The 17,599-nt window shown below is 37.2% G+C and overlaps 1 pseudogene; it reads left to right on the top strand.

The window, feature by feature from the left end:
• The window catches only part of LOC138170800 (keratin, type I cytoskeletal 19-like), a 135,758-nt pseudogene extending 119,489 nt beyond the window's left edge, over window positions 1-16,269 (top strand).
• Window positions 16,270-17,599: the final 1,330 nt, after the last annotated feature.

Here is a 17,599-nt window from a genome sequence, read left to right as displayed (position 1 = left end):
TGCTTGGCTGAATTCAAGAAAGAGATGGGACCATGGAACAGGACCCATGGAATTTGGGAGATAGCCTGGAGCCAACATGAAAGGAACTTTCCTTCAGTACTTAGAGCTGGTTGACAAGATAATGATTTACTTTAACCTCAGGGTGGGAAAACTTTGTACTTTGTACCCCTTAAGGATGATTTAATTTAGGATGATCAGGTGCTAGTCTCCAATCAAGAAGAAAGAAGACTTTCTGACTGATGAGATTAAGGCAATGTGACCTAGGGGTTGGGGACCTTTGTACTTTATATCCCTTAAGGACCATTGCTCCTTAAGGAGGATTGAGTTAAAGATTTTCTGAATGACAACTTTTGTTTAAAACTATGTGGCCACTTTAGTGATGTTATTATGATATATTGTGCATGCCATATTTTGGATTCCTTGAATGTTTTGCTTTAGTTTACTGCTGAATAAATATAGAGTTCACTATACTATGTGATCAGAATCTTAGATTTATTCCCAGAAGCAGTCTCTGGAGAGCTACTTGTGTTTGACTTTGCCAGTTGGTTCTTTTTCCTTGAAAATGAAGTTTTCTGCAGGGATGTACGACTATGTAGATGGAGTCAAATTAAGTTTTTGAACAAACTGTTTGATTAATTGTACTTTTTAGAGATATTCCCTGATAGTAAAGAAAATGTAATCTAATGAACATTAGAACATATTTGAACACATATACACACACTCAAATATTCAAAACAATTACTTTAATTAGAAAAGTTCCAAGATCATTGATAAAAGGCAATTAAAATCTGACTTTAAAGGATCTTATAATCTATTATCACCATTCACACCTAGTGTAGAAATTTTGACATTAAAATGAATTTTTGTTAAGCACCACATTTTCCTAACCTAAAAGTAGAATTCATATTCTGTTTTATTTCCCCCTGACTTTGGGCACCTAGGAATATAGATTTTAGAACATGCATCTGTTTTATACTCTGTAATAGGACCAACTATGTCTTTCTGTCAACCACTGTCTCCCCTGAACCTGCAAATATACAACAATAAGGAGCAATTATTCTTTGTTTAAATGTGTTAACACAGAAAGGAAAAAAAACAATACCATAAAAGCTTCCATCATGATGTGATTTGTAAAGCCAGGATACCTAGAAGGCAAACTATGGTTTTCATTACCCTTATTTCATAAAAACCTCATGATACTGTTGAAGAAAGCTATAATGTTGGAGAAAGGAAAGGACGATACTAGATGCAGAAATACACACATTAAAATATGATAAAATTGTGGAAATCTAGTGTTTCTAACCTTTTCCTATCTATGTATATGGAAGAGATGTTGAGTTAAGTTCTGATTTCAAGTCTGGTCATCATTCCACTACACTCAACTCCTTCAACCTTTCCACCTTTTGGTAAACATATTCAAGTATTTGTAGGGATACATTCAAAATATGTTCCTCACCTCTTCCTGACTATTTCATTTGGTAGTGGGTAATCTTTAAGGTTCTTTATTTTATGTGAGGAGATATGACCTCAGCATTAGAAATTCTTCAACTTGCCATGTAGGAATTTGGTTTAGCAAATGAGATGTTGAATTGGTGATAATAATTGAATTTCAGGTGACTAGAGGCAAATAAATTTCCAAGAAGGATCTTTAAATTGGAAATTAATTTCCTCACATAAACCAATAAGGTCATTGACCTTTGATAAGTTTTGTAATACTTATTTTATTAACTACTTGCTAACAAGTGTGGGAATCTTTTTATTTTTGCTCCTTCCTTTTTATCTAGATTTATTTAGATGAGTGACCTAGTAAATATTTTTGTTTTACTTCTTCCATCCTCCCACCCCAAAAAACAAATAAACATGATGTTTAAGGTGGTTTTAAAATGTTTTCCAGTAATTTTTAACTATGTTTAATTTCATTTTCTTTTAGTAGTAAATAACTGATTCTCTGGGACTTCATTAAGACTACAATTTGGGGGATTGTATTGGCTCAATGCTCAACACAATCCAAGTCTAAAAGTGATATTTCAAATATTCCACATTACAACTATAATTCTACCCAATACATCAGCCTTGTGATGAGAAACAGATTGAAAATTATTCTGAAAGACTGAATTTATCATAGTTCATGAAAACCTGTAGATTTTTAATTCTTTTTAAAAAGAAAATTTAAAGCTGTGATTTTCTGAAAAGTTGTTGTAGGCACCTTTTCCCTTCTGATCTATGCCTCTATTATCATGTCATAGATGTAAGAGATGAAAAAGTGTATGTCTCAGAAGAAATAGTATATTGTGGGAACTTATAAATCTTGTTGTAAAAACCAAATCCCAGGTTGATTGACTTGTGCAATTTGTGATTCAGCAGTAGTCACTAGGGTTTAGAGCCAAGAATCTATTCCAAAAATGCAATGTTATCAGTAGATTGTCAAGTTATTTCTGACAGCCCTGAGAAGTGATCACCCAGTGCTGCTTTCTGATATAATAATAAAAAAGTGTAAGCCTTTAGAGTTAAAAAATCTAATTTATATTCAGATGCAACTTTTCCTAGCTTTTTATAGAAAACTTTATCTCATAAAAATTATCATGTATTTTAATCAAAAGTATAGAAAAGAAATAGGAAACCAAAGAAAGGTTAACAGTAGAGCTTTGTGAGTATGATAAATTTCTCAGAAAAAAAAATGAATAAGAATATAGTCTTACTGGTTAATCTACTGGCCAGTGTATTATGTTATTTATCTGGAAAATTAAATGAAGCACAGGGATCAAAACAAATATTCAGAATATTCTTTTTGGAAGATTCATCTTTAACAGAATTGAAATAACACTCCCAGATTTATACCACATCAGAAGAAAGAGCTGTCAGTCTCATAAACTGATAGATAGGTATCTAGTAAAGGAATATTGGCAAAGATCAAAAGATATCTCCTAACTAATAAAACTTTTGTATAATCACTGAAATCATATAAAATCAACCCTATATTGAAAGAGAACAAAAAGTATATAAGATCAAAGGTATGGTTATGGAAACAGATTCTCAAGCGATTTAGACTAAAATTACCTTTTTATGTTATAAAACTGAAGCCCATGGAGTTTAAATAACTTGTTTAACCTCACACAGATTTAGATGTTGGACAATATTTTACAAATGTCCTCTCTTAAATTGCCAGATTATTTTTTATGTAAAAATTGTTCATTATTTACTTGACAAGTACTTTATAACTATCAACATTTATTTATTTTTAAATTAATATGTTTGTTTACAATTAGTTCAGAGTATTCAATTCCACAATTCCTTGAGGTTCACATTTTGTCCCTTTCCCTCCCCTCCCCCACATGTCAGCATATAGTAAAGTACAGGATCTATAAATACTTTCATATTATGCATTAGTCAGGTTATAAAAATTGATTGTATCAGATGGAATGAAAAATGGTAAAGAGGACATAAAACCAAACAATAAATGGAAAAATGATCAGGTATTTTGCTTCCTTCTGGATATAAACTCAGTTCTTTCTAGCTCTTTCTCTGGATGCACACATTTCTCTCCATCATGAGTCTTTTGGGATTGGCTTATATCACTGCATTCTGAGAAGAGTCCAGTCTATCAAAGTTCGTAATCACATGTAAGTTGTGGTTGTAATTGAGTACAAATTTCTCCTGGTTCTACACTTCTCACTCAGCATCAGTTAGTATTAGACTCTCCAGGTAAATATGAAGTCCATCTGATCCTTGTTTCTTATAGGATAATAGTATTCCTTAACATGCATAAAACAGAACTTGTTCAGCCATTCTCCAATTGATGGGCACCCCCTTAATTTCCAATTCTTGGCCAGCACAAAAAAAGCTGCTATAAACATTTTTGTACATATGGGTCTTCCTCCCACTTCTATGATCTCTTTGGGATGAAACCCTAGGAGTGGAATTGCTGGGTCAAAGGATATGAAGTTATTTGTAGCCCTTTGGGCATAATTCCAGAATGCTCTCCAGAAAGTCTGGATCAATTCACAACTCGACCAGCAATGCATTAGTGTTCCAATTTGCCCACATCCTCTCCAAAACTTGTCATTTTTCTGTTTTGTCATCTTAGCCAATCTGACTGTGAGATATGGTACCTCAGAGTTGTTTTGATTTGCATTTATCTAATCAATAGAGATTGAGATAATTTCTTCATGTGCTTATACATATCTTTAATTTATTTCTCTGAAAATTGCCTGTTCATACCCTTTGACAATTTATCAACTGGGGAATGACTTGTATTGTTATAAATTAGAATCAATTCTATGTATATTTTAGAAATGAGTCCTTTGTCAGAAAAATGGGTTGTAAAGATCCTTTCCCAATTTCCCACATCCCTCTTAATCTTGGTTACATTGGCTTTGTTTGTACAGAAGCTTTTCAATTGCATGTAGTCAAAATTATTCATTTTACATTTTATAATGTTCTCTAATTCCTGTTTAGTCATAAAATCTTACCCTCTCCACAAATCTGACTGGTAAACTATTCCTTTTTTTCCCAAGACTGCTTACAGTATGAACCTTTATACCTAGATCATGCATCCCTTTAGACTTGATTTCCGTATATGGTGTTAGATAATGGTCTATGCCCAGTTTCTGCCATACTATATTCCAGTTTTCCCAGAAAGTTTTGTCAAATAGTGAGTTCTTATCACAAAAACTAGGGTCTTGGGGTTTATCAAACAATAGATTACAATAGTTGTTGACTTCTGAATCTAGTCGGCCTAATCTATTCCATTGATCCACTGCTCTATTGCTCAGCCAGTACAAAGTAGTTTTGATGAATGCTGCTTTATAATACAGATTGAAATCTGGAATATCTAGTCCATCTTCCCTAGTATTTCTTTTCTTAATTCCCTTGATATTCTGAACAGTTTATTCTTCCAAATAAATTTTATTATTTTTTCTAGCTCTATAAATTAGATTTTTTTTGTAAATTAATTCACATGGCACTAAATATATAATTTAATTTAGGTAAAATTGTCATTTTTATTATATTAGCTCAACCGAGCCATGAACAATTGATATTTTTTTTCCAATTAGTTAGATCTGACTTTATTTCTATGAAAAATGTTTTTTAGTTGTAGTTACATAAGTCCTGTGTTTGTTTTGGCAGTTAGATTCCCAAATATTATATAATGTCTACAGTAAGTTTAAATGGGATTTCTATCTCTATATCTTCCTGTTTAATTTTATTGGAAATACATAGGAATGCTGAGGATTTATTTGGGTTTATTTTATATCCTGCAACTTTGCCAAATTTATTTATTGTCTCAAGTAGTTTTTTACTTGATTCTCTAGGATGCTCTAAGTATATCATTATATCATCTGCAAAGAGTGATAGCTTCGTCTCTTCTTTGCCTAATTTTATTCCTTTGATTTATTTTTCTTCTCTAATTGTTACTGCTAACATTTTGAGTACCAGATTAAATAAGAGGGGTGATAGTGGACATCCTTATATCACCCCTGATCTTATGGGAAATGTTCTAGCATCTCCCCACTACAAATAAGAATTGCTGATGGCTTTCAATAGATGCTACCTATTATTTTAAGGAAGGTTCCATTTATTCCTTTTCTTCCTACTGTTTTTAATAGGAATGGATGTTATATTTTGTCAAAAGCCTTTTCTGCATCTATTGAGATGATCATGTGGTTTCTGCTAGTTTTATTGTTGATATGATCAATTATTCTGATGGTTTTCCTAATATTAAACCATTCTTGCATGCCTGGAATAAATCCTACCTGATAAAAGTGTATTATTATTGACATAAGTTGCTGTAGTGTTTTTGCTCATATTTTATTTAGAATTTTTGTATCTATATTTATGAGGGAGACTGATCTATAATTTTCTTTCTCTGTTTTATGTCTTCCTGATTTAGGTATCAGTACCATATTTGTGTAATAAAAAGAATTTGGTAGGACTCCACTAATTTTCCAAAATAGTTTGTATAGTATTGGAATCAATTGCTCTTTAAATTTTTAATAGAATTTACTAGTAAATCCATCTGGCCCTGGAGATTTTTTCCTAAGGAGTTGTCTGATGGCTTGTTCAATTTCTTTTTTCTTAGATGGAGTTATTTAAGTAATTTACTTCCTCTTCAGGTAATCTGGGAAACTTGTATTTTTGTAAACATTCATCCATTTCCCGAAGATTGTCAAATTTATGTGCTTAAAATTGGGAAAAAATATTCCTAATTATTGTTTTTATTTCCTCTTCATTGGAGGTAGATTCACTCTTTTAATTTTGGTACTCATAATTTTTTTTATTTCTTTCTTTTTTATCATATTGACTAAGGGTTTATACATTTTATTGTTTTTTTTTTCATAAAACCAGGTCTTAGTTTTATTTATTAAGTCAATAATTTTCTTAATTTCAATTTTATTAATCTCTCCCTTGGATTTCAATATTTCTAATTTAGTGTTTAATTGGGGATTTTGAATTTGTTCTTTTTCTAGGTTTTTCAATTGCATGCCCAATTCGTAGACCTCCCTTTTCCTTAATTTAATCATGTATTCCCTCAGGGAAATAAAAATTCCCCTAAGATCTGCCTTTAATGCATCACACAAATTTTGGTATTTTGTCTCATGATTATCATACTTTTGAATGAAATTACTGATTGTTTCTATAATTTCTTGTTTGAGCCACTCATTCTTTAGGATTAAATTGCTTAATGTCCAATTAGTTTTACTTTGTCTTTCCATGGCCCTTTATTGCATATAATTTTTATTGCATCATGATCTGAAAAGAATTCATTTCTGCCTTACTGAATAGAATTGTGAGGTTTTTATGACATAGAATATGGTCAGTTTTTGAGTATGTGCCATGAACCCCTGAGAAGAATTTATATTCCTTTTTATCCCCATTCAGTTTTCTCCAGAGATCTATCCCACCTATCCTCTCTAAAATTCTGTTCACCTCCCTCACTTCTTTCTTGTTTATTTCAGATTGGATTTATCCAGTTCAGAGAGGGGGAGATTTAGGTTTCCCAGTAGTATAATTTTGCTATCTATTTCTTACTCTAACTGTTTTACCTTATCCTCTAGGAATCTGGGTGCTATACCACTTGGTGCATATATGTTAATTAAAGATATTGCTTCATTCTCGATGGTGCCTTTTAACAGGATATAGTTTCCTTCCTTATCTCTTTTAATTAGCTCAATTTTTGCTTTTTCTTTATGTAAGATAAGTTTTGCTACCACTACTTTCTTTTTTTTTTTACTTTAGCTGAGGCATGATATATTTTACTCCAGACTTTTACCTTTACCCTGTGTCTATCCCCCTGATTCAGATGTGTTTCTTGAAAGGAGAATATTGTAGTATTATTCTTTTTTTTTCATTTTTCAAATGATTTATTAACTTCTGATTTACATCATTCATTTCCACCAGATTTTGAATTACAAATTTTCTCCCAATTTTTCCCCTACCCACCCCCCCAAAATAGCAGTCCCACAGGATATCCCCTATCTGCTCTCTCCGATATTTTCTCCCATACCCCTTTTGCATTTTCAAGTCGATCTCTACGCCCCAGTGCCTGTATATCTTATTTCTTAATTGCGTGTAAAATAGTATTCATAATAGTACACAGACACACAAACATACATATACACACATACATATTTGAATATTTTATTTTAAAACTTTGAATCCCAGATTCATTCCCTTCCTTCCTTGTCACCCACCCTTACTGGGAAGATAAGCAATTCAGTATAAGATGTACAAGTGTGGCTATTGCAAAACAGTAACATAATAGATATATTGTAAAGACTGACTATATTTCCCTACCTCCTGTCCCACTTCCCACTTGTTTTATTCTCTACTTTGATCCTGTCCCCTTTCAAAAGTAGGTGTGTCCAAATTCCCTCTCCCACAGCCTGCGCTAACTTCCATCATACCCCCTCTCATCCCCTTACCCCCCTACTCTCTTGTACGGGGAGGTACCCTATTTAGCGTGTATTTCATTCCCTCTTCAATCCAAATTCAATGGGAATAAGGTTGACCCATTCCCTTTTGCCTTCCTATTATTCCCCTCCATTGTAACCATTTCCCCTTGCCTCTTCTGTATGAGATAGTTTACCCCGTTCTCTCTTTCCCCATCCCCTCTCATTATATTCCTCTCTCACCTCTTAATTTCAAATTTTAAGTATCATCCCTTACTTTTAAATTGGTCCTGTGTCCTCTATCTATGTATACCTGTAAATATATATACACACATTCACATATGTATTCATATGCCCATATACCCTCATATATATATATATGTATGTGTGTGTGTGAGTGTGTGTGTGTGTGTGTGTGTGTATTTCTATTCCCTTCAACTACTGAGAAAAGTTTTGTAAGTTACAATTACTGTTTTTGCATGTAGGAATGTAATAGTTCTACTTTGATATGTTCCTTATTATTTCTTTTCCCTGTTTACCTTCTCATGCTTCTTTTACTTCTTGTACCTGAATGTCAAATTTTCTGTTCAACTCTGGTTTTTTCAGCAAGAATGTTTGAAAGTCCTCTATTCCACTGGATGACTATATTTTCCCTTGAAACATGATACTCAGTTTTTCTGGGTAGGTGACTCTTGGTTTTAATCCCAGCTCCTTTGTCCTCTGGAATATCATATTCCAAGCCCTTCATTCCCTCAGTGTAGAAGCTTCCAGATCCTTCATTATCCTGATTGTGTTTCCACAATATTCAAATTGTTTCTTCCTGGCTGCTTGCAATATTCTCTCCTTAGTCTGGGAATTCCAGAACCTGGCTATAATATTCCTAGAGTTTTCTTTTGGGGATCTTTTTCAGGAGGTGATCGGTGGAATCGTTCACTCTCTATTTTGCCCTCTACTTCTGAAACATCAGGGCAGTTTTCTTTGGGAACTTCCTGGAGGATGATTTCCAGGTTCTTACTTTGATCATGTCTTTCAGGTAGTCCAATAATTTTTAAATTATCTCTCCTGGATATATTTTCCAGGTCAGTGGTTTTTTTCATGAGTTATTTCACATTGCCTTCTATTCTTTCATTTGTTTGGATCTGTTTAACAGCATCTTGATTTCTTATAAAGTCATTAGTTTCCATTTGATCCAGTCTTATTCTGAAGCCATGATTCTCCTCAGTGAGCTTTTCAGATTCCTTTTCCATCTGGCAAATTCAACTTTTTAGGGCATTCTTCTCCTCATTGCCTTTTTGAGCCTCTTTTGCCATTTGAGTCAGAAGGGGAGGAGTCAAGATGGCAGAGTAGAAGCACAACCTCTATGTGGCTCTGGCTTCCACTTTCCCCGATCCATGTAAAAAGGGGACTCTAAACAAACTTTGGAGCTGCAGAACCCACAAAATGACACAGAGAAGCTAACTTTCCGCAGAGGACATCCTGGCAGGCCATCAGGTATTGGCCAGCGCAGCGCTCTGGGAGACGAGCACAGTCCCACAGCAAGGCTTTAGCCCCAGGTTGGGCCTGACCAGCTGTGACCAGAGGGACTCCAGGTCAGCAGCAGCTGTGGCCATTTCCAGATTTATCAAAACAGAGATGTGAAGGACAAACTGAGAAGTCAGTGCAGTCTGGACTTTGGGACCAGTAAGTGTGAGTGCTTGGCTTTTACCCCCAGGGCAAGAAACCGCTGAGCCGCCAGCACAGCCTGCCAGTGCCATGTGGCAGCTTTAGCTCCTGGACTGCAGTGTATAAGGGGAGCAAGCACCAGTCTGAGGGTAATCAATCTTGCTTTGACCTGCTTGGATCTGGATTGCAGTTCTCGGTGGAGGTCCTGGGGTGTATGTCCAGCTTACCAGAGCATGTGGAGACCTCAGAGAGTGCACCCATCTAATACCTCCAGCAGCTGAGAAAACTCCAGTGTTTGGGATGAAAGCTCTCCTGTCTGGTGGCAGAGTCCTACTGTGGCAAAAAAAGCCCAAAAGGCAAGTAATTGAGTGGCAAAATGAGCAGGCAAAAGAAATAAAGCAGACAGAAGATTCCAGCATTACACTCCTATTTTGGGGACAAAAAGGAACAAGTCATGGAACACGAGGAAAACAGTGAAGTCAGAACTCCTGCACCAAAAGCTTTAAAGGAAAATACAAGCTGGTTACATGCCATAGAGGACCTTAAGAAGCAGATAAGAGAAGTGGAGGAAAAATTGGGAAGAGAAATGAGAACAATGCAAGAATATTATGAAATGAGTGTCAACAGCCTGACTGAGGAAAATAACACTTTAAAAAACAGGATTATTATTTCTAATCCATTCTGCTATCCATCTCCATTTTATGGGAGAGTTCATTCCATTCACATTTACAGTTATGATGGTTATCTGTTTCTTTCCCTCCATACTATTCCCTCCCCTGTTAATGCTCATATTTTTCCCTTATCCCTCCGCCACTTAATAGTTTTCCTTTTGACCACTGCCTCCTGTCGTCGTCAAACTCTGCATTCCCTTATCAGCCCCCCTCCCTTTTCCTCTATTTTCCCCTTACTTCTGCCCACCCTGCTAACTACCGCCTCCCCCCTCCCCTGTTCTTAGCCCTTTCTCCCTCCTACAGCCTGTAGGATATTTTTATACTTAATGAAATATGATATTTCTTCTTCCCACCAAGTGTAACAGGAACAAATCTCATGCTAAGCTCCTCTCCCTCCCCTCTTTCCCTCTACAATGATACTTTTTGCCTTTCTTCTCCATAGAATCCTATGCTTACCTGGTTGTTATATGCTTCTTGTAACAGAACCGATGAGTGAAAAATCCATATGATTCCATCTCCCTCCCTTCTTTTCCTCTGTTATACTCTTTTTATGCCTCTTTTTGCGGCATAATTTACCCTTTTCCTCTTCATTTATTCCTATTCTTCCATTACAGTCCCTTTGTACCTCTTAATAAGATTTTTTAAATTGTCATTTTGTATATTTTATACCCATACCCTCTACTTGTCTATAACAAGTTTGCTCCTATCAAAAAGCAGGGTGTGTGTGTGTGTGTGTGTTTTCCTTGTTTTCCTTTCTACATCATTGTTGCATCTCGTAATTGGAGGTTGAATGTTCGATTGGGTTCTGGGTATTTTATCAGGAAGGTCTGGAACTCTGTTATATCATTGAATTACCATCTCTATGCTTAGAAGAATATCCTCAGTCTCTCTGGGTATGTGATCCTTGGTTGTAACCCAAGCTCTGATGCCTTCCAGAAAATTGTATTCCACTACCTCCAATCTTTCAGTGTAGAGGCTGCCAAATCCTGTGCAATCCTCACTGTGGATCCTTGTAGCGGCAAGCACCCTGGTGTCCTCAGGGTTTGCTGCTACCACAGGTTCTTGGATCTGCTTTGTTAAAGGAAAGCAACTCAACATGGGTTAACAAGCTTGCTTTAATCAGTCAGACATATATCGTTTACCTTGTTCAGGGGAAAAGGTCAGCACCCCGAACTTCAAAGTATACAGGCAGAATTATCAAGACAGAAACAGATCAAGTAGACAGATTTCCAAACTGTCCAACCATTACATCCATACCCAGTCAACATCTGGGTTTCCACATCTGGGTTTTTCAAAGGGGGGTTGGCCTGGACAACGGCTTCCCAGAATACAGATCAAATCACAGAACACTTCTCGAAGTGAGCCCCCAAAACAAAGCCTGACATCAGGGCTTATATAGCCTTCTCCTGGCTCAGAGAATGTAACAACCTTATTGACCCACTGGCCAATCAAAAAGTATCTACTGAAAAACAAGCCTCCCACCCCAGGCTTCAGGTGCACTTTAGCCTAGGGGCAGGGAAGATCTTCCAAATTTGCATTCTCATTACAACCCTCAATATTTGAATTTTTTCTTTCTGGCCACTTGAAGTATGTTCTCTTTTATCTGGTAGTTCTGGAGTTTGACCACAACATTTCAAGGACTTTTCAGTTTGGGATCTCTTTCAGTAGTTGTCTGGTGGATTCTCTCAATTTCTCTTTTACCCTCAAGTTCTAGTATCTCAGGGCAGTTTTCCTTAACAAGGTTTTGGAGAATGTTGTCAAGACTCATTTTTTCATGATGATTTTCTGGTAAACCTATGATTCTCAGATTATCTCTCATGGCTCTGTTTTCCAGGTCAGTTATTTTTTCTTTGAGGTATTTTCCCTCTTTTTTCTAATTTTTCATTCTTGCTGTTTTGTTTGACTACTTCTTAGTTCCTCATAGAGTTACTTTATTCAATTTGGTTGATTCTAGTTTTTAGCAAATCATTTTCCTTGGTTAACTTTTTTAGCTCCTTTCTCCATATCATACACTTTTCTTTTTAAAGAGAAGTTTTCTTCATTATAAGGTTTTACTACTTCTGCAATTTTGGTTTTGAGAGAATTATTCATTTTGTCTTTTATCTCTCTCACTTTGTTTTCAAAGTTCCTTTCGTTCTCATCTAGGTGAGTTTTCTGTGCTTGGGACCCATTTCCTGTTGATGTTTCAGCTGTGGGTGTGGAGTCCACATTTTCTCCCTCTGAGTTGGGTTCCTCTCACTGAGGATAGTAGGACTCCAGAGTCTTTGTTTTTGTAGTTTGCTTTCTACCCATTTTGAGTCAGGGCCCTAGTCACACCCTTCCTCTAGGGATCCCAAGCCTTTACTGTAGAAGGTTTTGCCCTAGGGCAATAGTTAGTATGTTTTCAGGGTCAGAGGAGGTGGGTTAGAGCAGGTGAGGTTCACTCTGTCATCCTGGATTTGGAGTTCCTGATAGGGGATCTTTTATTTTAAATTTCTGGGTTATGAAGTGGTAGCCCCAGGAGTATTTGCTGTCCAAGAAAGGGGCCCCTGCATTTGGTTCTTACCTTGCTCTTTCCAGTCCCAGCCCTTTGCTGATAGTCCTGGCATTGGCCCTTCTGCTTGGTGGGATGACTTGCCCTCCTTGTTGATCAATTGCCTTCTGGGCCTGCCTCTGTGTCTGTAGGCCGTGCCTTTGGGGCTGCCTCTGTATCTCTCTATCAACAGTTATCAAGAACAGAAAACAGGATTTTATGCCAAACTTTGATTTCATATTTAAGTCAATTTAAAATTTAGTATGATAGTAACAAAACTGCTCTACTTCCCTGCAAACTATATTCTACTTTCTTTTGTATAATTCAAATCTCTTGAAAATTATCTTTTTTTATAATTTCTCACAATTTCTACCATAATAATTATGTTTCTTGATAAATAGAAGAAATTTCTTTAAATTAACATGCATCATCAAAGCAAACCAAATTAATAGAGTGGCCATGTCTGAAAATGAATGTCCCATGCTGAACTGCTAGCCCACTGCTTAGAAAGAAGAAGGAAGTCTTTTCCTTAACTGAGGTTCTGTAGTCATGGGTCCTAAAGAATTGTTTTTTGTTATAACTGGAATTCCAGAAAAAATAAATAATTTATTTAACATCCCAGATCTTAGCCATGATGAGATCTTGATTCTACTATCCAAGACACTGAAAAACATTTTTGAAACTTCTCTAGTAATAATGTCAACAATCTAAATCATAATTGTATAAAATATAGCTACTTCATTTAACATTGTCATATAAATATGTATGAATTATCAATTGCAATTTCATAATCTAAGTTAAAGCAGTAAGAGTGGTGAACATTCACAGGTATATTAAAGCTAAGAAAAATAAAATTAATACTCATCACTTGCATAAATTTAAAAGTCCCATAACTTTCTCTATATCCAAAGAATATTTACATATACATCATAACTTATTGTACATAAATATATTGACTTGTAAGTAAACAGTGTTTGATAAGAAATCAACAAATAGATGTATTATGTCTATTTAAATAGTTTTAAACCTAATATTCTTTCTTTTAATTCCTCGTCTGTCTTTACCTCCTTGTAGCCTTCAGCACTATTGAACACCCTCAATTAATGAAAATCTCTTCTGAGATTTTTTTGAATAATACTATTCCCTCCTTGCTAGCCTCCTACCTTTGACCACATTTTTTCATAATCCTTTGCTGGATGGTGGACCTTCATCCAAGTTATGGCCACTGACTGGGTATCCAAAAATGTCCTGACCTGGAAAAGAGAAGTGAAGGGAATGGAAGGAAATATGTATTTTTTTTAAAGCAATTAGGGTTAAGTAACTTTCTCAAGGTTACATGGCCAGGTGTTTCTGGGTGGGTGCTAAGCGTCTGAGCCCGGAATTGGATCTCCAGGTCTACTCAACACTGGAGCCAGTGCTCTTGCTCGCTGTGCTACCTGGCCACCACATTTATTTTTAATGGTATTATTTTTTTCAATAACATATAAAGATAAATTTAAAATGCATTTATGTAAATTTTGAGTTCCAAGTTGTATCCCTCCACTTTCCTCCTTCCTCCCTAAGACAGGAAGCAATGTGATGTGTTATTTAAATATAATCATGTCAAATATATTTATGTATTCATGTTGTAAGGAAGAAACAGAACAAGGGGGGACATAAAAATTAATAAAGTTAAAATAATGTCCATTTATTTGCATTCAGACTTCATCAGTTTGTTTGGTGCCCCCCCCCCATGTGTATAGTATTTTTTCATCACACCTCTTTTTGCTATGGAGTCTGTGACCTTTATATTGCTGAGAAGAAGTAAGTCAATGATGTTGATCATCACACAATGCTTCTGAATTTATGCCCAATCTTCTGGTTCTATTCACTTCACTTTGCATCAATTCATTCAAGTTTTTTCTAGAATTTCTTCTGAAATCCATCAGCTCATCACAACTTATTGCACTATAGCATTCTATCACAATCATATATCACCACTTGTTCAATCATTCCCCAACTAATGGGCATCCTCTAAATTTACAATTCTTTCCTATCATGACTATATATGTATATGTCTATATGGAGATCCTCTTCCCTTTTTGATAATCAATTTCTAATGCAGATCTAACAGTGGTATTGCTGGATAAAGTAGGTGCACAGACTTCCCCACCAGTGTCCAGGTGTCGTCCAGAGTCCCAGACTCTAGCCTCCTAGGCCATTACTGTGACTTCCTACTGCTACTGCCAGTCATCCTCCACCTCCACCCTGGGGCTGGGAGCAACAACCCCGTGCTCTTTGGAAGTGGGGCATTCTGGGCACCCAGCATCTACAGAGACTCGGGAGGCCTGGGCGTATCCGTGTCCCAATTTGCCTCCTCAGGCCTGAGTGGGAGATGTGGGGGTGGCAGCAGCAGTTTCAGCTTGGGCTATGGGAGCTCTGAGGGGCTCCTGGAGGGCAACAAGAAGATCACCATGCAGAACCTCAACGACCGCCTGGCCTCCTCCCTGGACAAGGTGCGTGCTTTGGAGGAGGCCAACTCTGACCTGGAGTTCAAGATCCGGGACTGGTACCAGAAGCAGGGCCTGGGACCCTCCCGAGAGTATAGTGCCTACATGAAGACTATCGAGGACCTCCGAGATAAGATGCCCGACTGGCTGCAGATCACTTCCGAATCAAGTTTGAGACTCGGAAGGCCCGGTGTCTCAGTGTGGAAGCCGACATCAATGGCCTGTGCAGAGTGCTGTGAATGAGTTGACCCTGGCAAGAGCTGACCCGGAGATGCAGATTGAGGGCCTGAAGGAGGAGCTGGCCTACTTCAAGAAGAACCATGAAGAGGAGATAAGTGTTCTGAGTGGGCAAGTGAGTGGCCAGGTTAGTGTGGAGGTAGACTCGGCACCAGGCATTGACTTGGCAAGGATCCTGACGGACATGAGACACCAGTATGAGGCCATGGTTGAGAAGAATAGGAGTGATGCTGAAGCTTGGTTCACCAGCAAGACATATGAGCTGAACCAAGAAGTTGCCGTCCACACAAAGCAGCTCCAGACCAGAAAGACTGAAGTCACGGACCTCTGGCAGACGCTTCAGGGGCTAGAGATCAAGCCGCAGTCTCAGCTCAGCATGAAAGCTGCTCTCGAAGGCACACTGGAGGAGATAGAGGCCCATTATGGGTCCCAGCTATCACAGATACAGGCTCTCATCAGTAACATCGAGGCCCAGTTGAGTGACATCCAAGCAGACACAGAGTGCCAGAACCAGGAATACCTGCACCATATGGATATCAAGAGTTGTCTGGAGTGGGAGATTCTACATACCGCAGCCTACTGGAGGGCCATGATGCCCATGACAACAGTGTACCCACAACTCCCAAAGCCCTGTGAGTCACAGGAGGCTCCTGAGCATGGAGAGAGTCCTGATTAAAGGACCCTCTGAAGGGTGAGGGAGGAAGCATCTGAGTGAGAGTTCCCACCTTAGAGGGTATCTGGGTGGGAGAGGGTAACACCCTGGATGTATTTCCATGTCCTCCCTAATAAAATTTCTGACCTTAATAAAAGTAGGTACACATTTGGATTACAATTTATAATTAATTCCAAAATTGATCTCTAGAATGGTTGCATCAGTTCAAAACTCCAATTTTCACATATCCAATATTTATCATTTACCTTTTCTGTCATATTAATCAACCAATCTATTAGAGGAGAGGTGATATTTTGGAGTTGTTTTAATTTGGATTTCTCTAATCAAAAGTGATTTAGAGCATTTTTATATGCTTACAGATACTTTTGATTTCTTCATTTGGAAATTGTCAGTTCATATCCTTTGTCCATTTATCAATTGGAGAATGACTTTTATTCTGATGTATTCTTATTCAATTCGCTCTGTATTTCAGAAATGAAGCCTTATAGGAGACATTTGTAATGACAAGCAAAATGGCACTTAGCTCTGTTTCAGCTCCTCAAGCACCTTTAAGTCTCACCTGTGATTATATCAAGTCATTGTTAGAAACAATTTGTGAATCCCACAGTGGGAGGAACTTGCCAAAGACTGGAAGCAGAAGGATGTAAGAGGAAGGGCAGAACAGGAAGGAACTTAGGATATAAAAGCTTAAGAATGAGCTGGGACTGAGCAGACCTGGGAGGAAGGATACCTGTGGTGCTGGCACTCTGTCCATTCTGTCTGTGTTGATGTTACTTTGTTAGACCTGTAGGTTGAGATTATGTTGCTGCACTTACAGAAGCCCTGGGACCTTACTGCTGCTTGAGAAATCCTGAAAGACAACTTTCCTGCTTTCTGTTTACAGAAGTCCTGAAGCAGGGTTTTACTGATATTTTCAGAGGTCCTAGCACTTTACTGATCATTTTTGGGGGGTTTTCAGACAAAATCTTGTCTGTTTTTCCATTTTAATTTCTTGGACAGAGGCCTTGTCTTTGGTCTGTGTTGATTTCACAGGCAGAAAGTGAATTGATGATAGTGCCAGCAATGTGTATGAATATTGTAACTCTGCTAAGCTTCATGTGTAGAGATATTTTTGTTGCTCTATTAAGCTTTCTCTTCCTAGAAACAGAAACAATGAAGGGCAAGTTTCAATATGGAACAGGAACCATAACAAAAGTTGGAATAGGAGTTAGCACAGGAGCTGCCTACCTGTGAATCCAGATGACAGTTTGGTGAATTCAGGAAGGAGCTGGGAGTGTGGAAGAGGAGACATGGAGTCTGAAAGTCAGCCTTGAGTCAAGATGAAAGGGCCTTTGCTTGGGTACTTAGTGCTAACTGACTATATTAAGACTGTGTGAACTAGAGGTGGAAAATCTTTGTATTTTGTACCCTTTATTGGATGAGTGCTCCTTAAGGATGATAGAGTTGAGAGTGATGGGGAGCCAGTC

The sequence above is a fragment of the Petaurus breviceps genome, unplaced genomic scaffold, assembly GCF_028583685.1.
Source record: "Petaurus breviceps papuanus isolate PSGF00001 unplaced genomic scaffold, PetGlider_PUasm1.0 126, whole genome shotgun sequence".
Lineage (NCBI taxonomy): Eukaryota > Metazoa > Chordata > Mammalia > Diprotodontia > Petauridae > Petaurus > Petaurus breviceps.
Note: the sequence above shows the minus strand (reverse complement) of the source record. Positions and strands in the feature narration are given on the sequence as shown.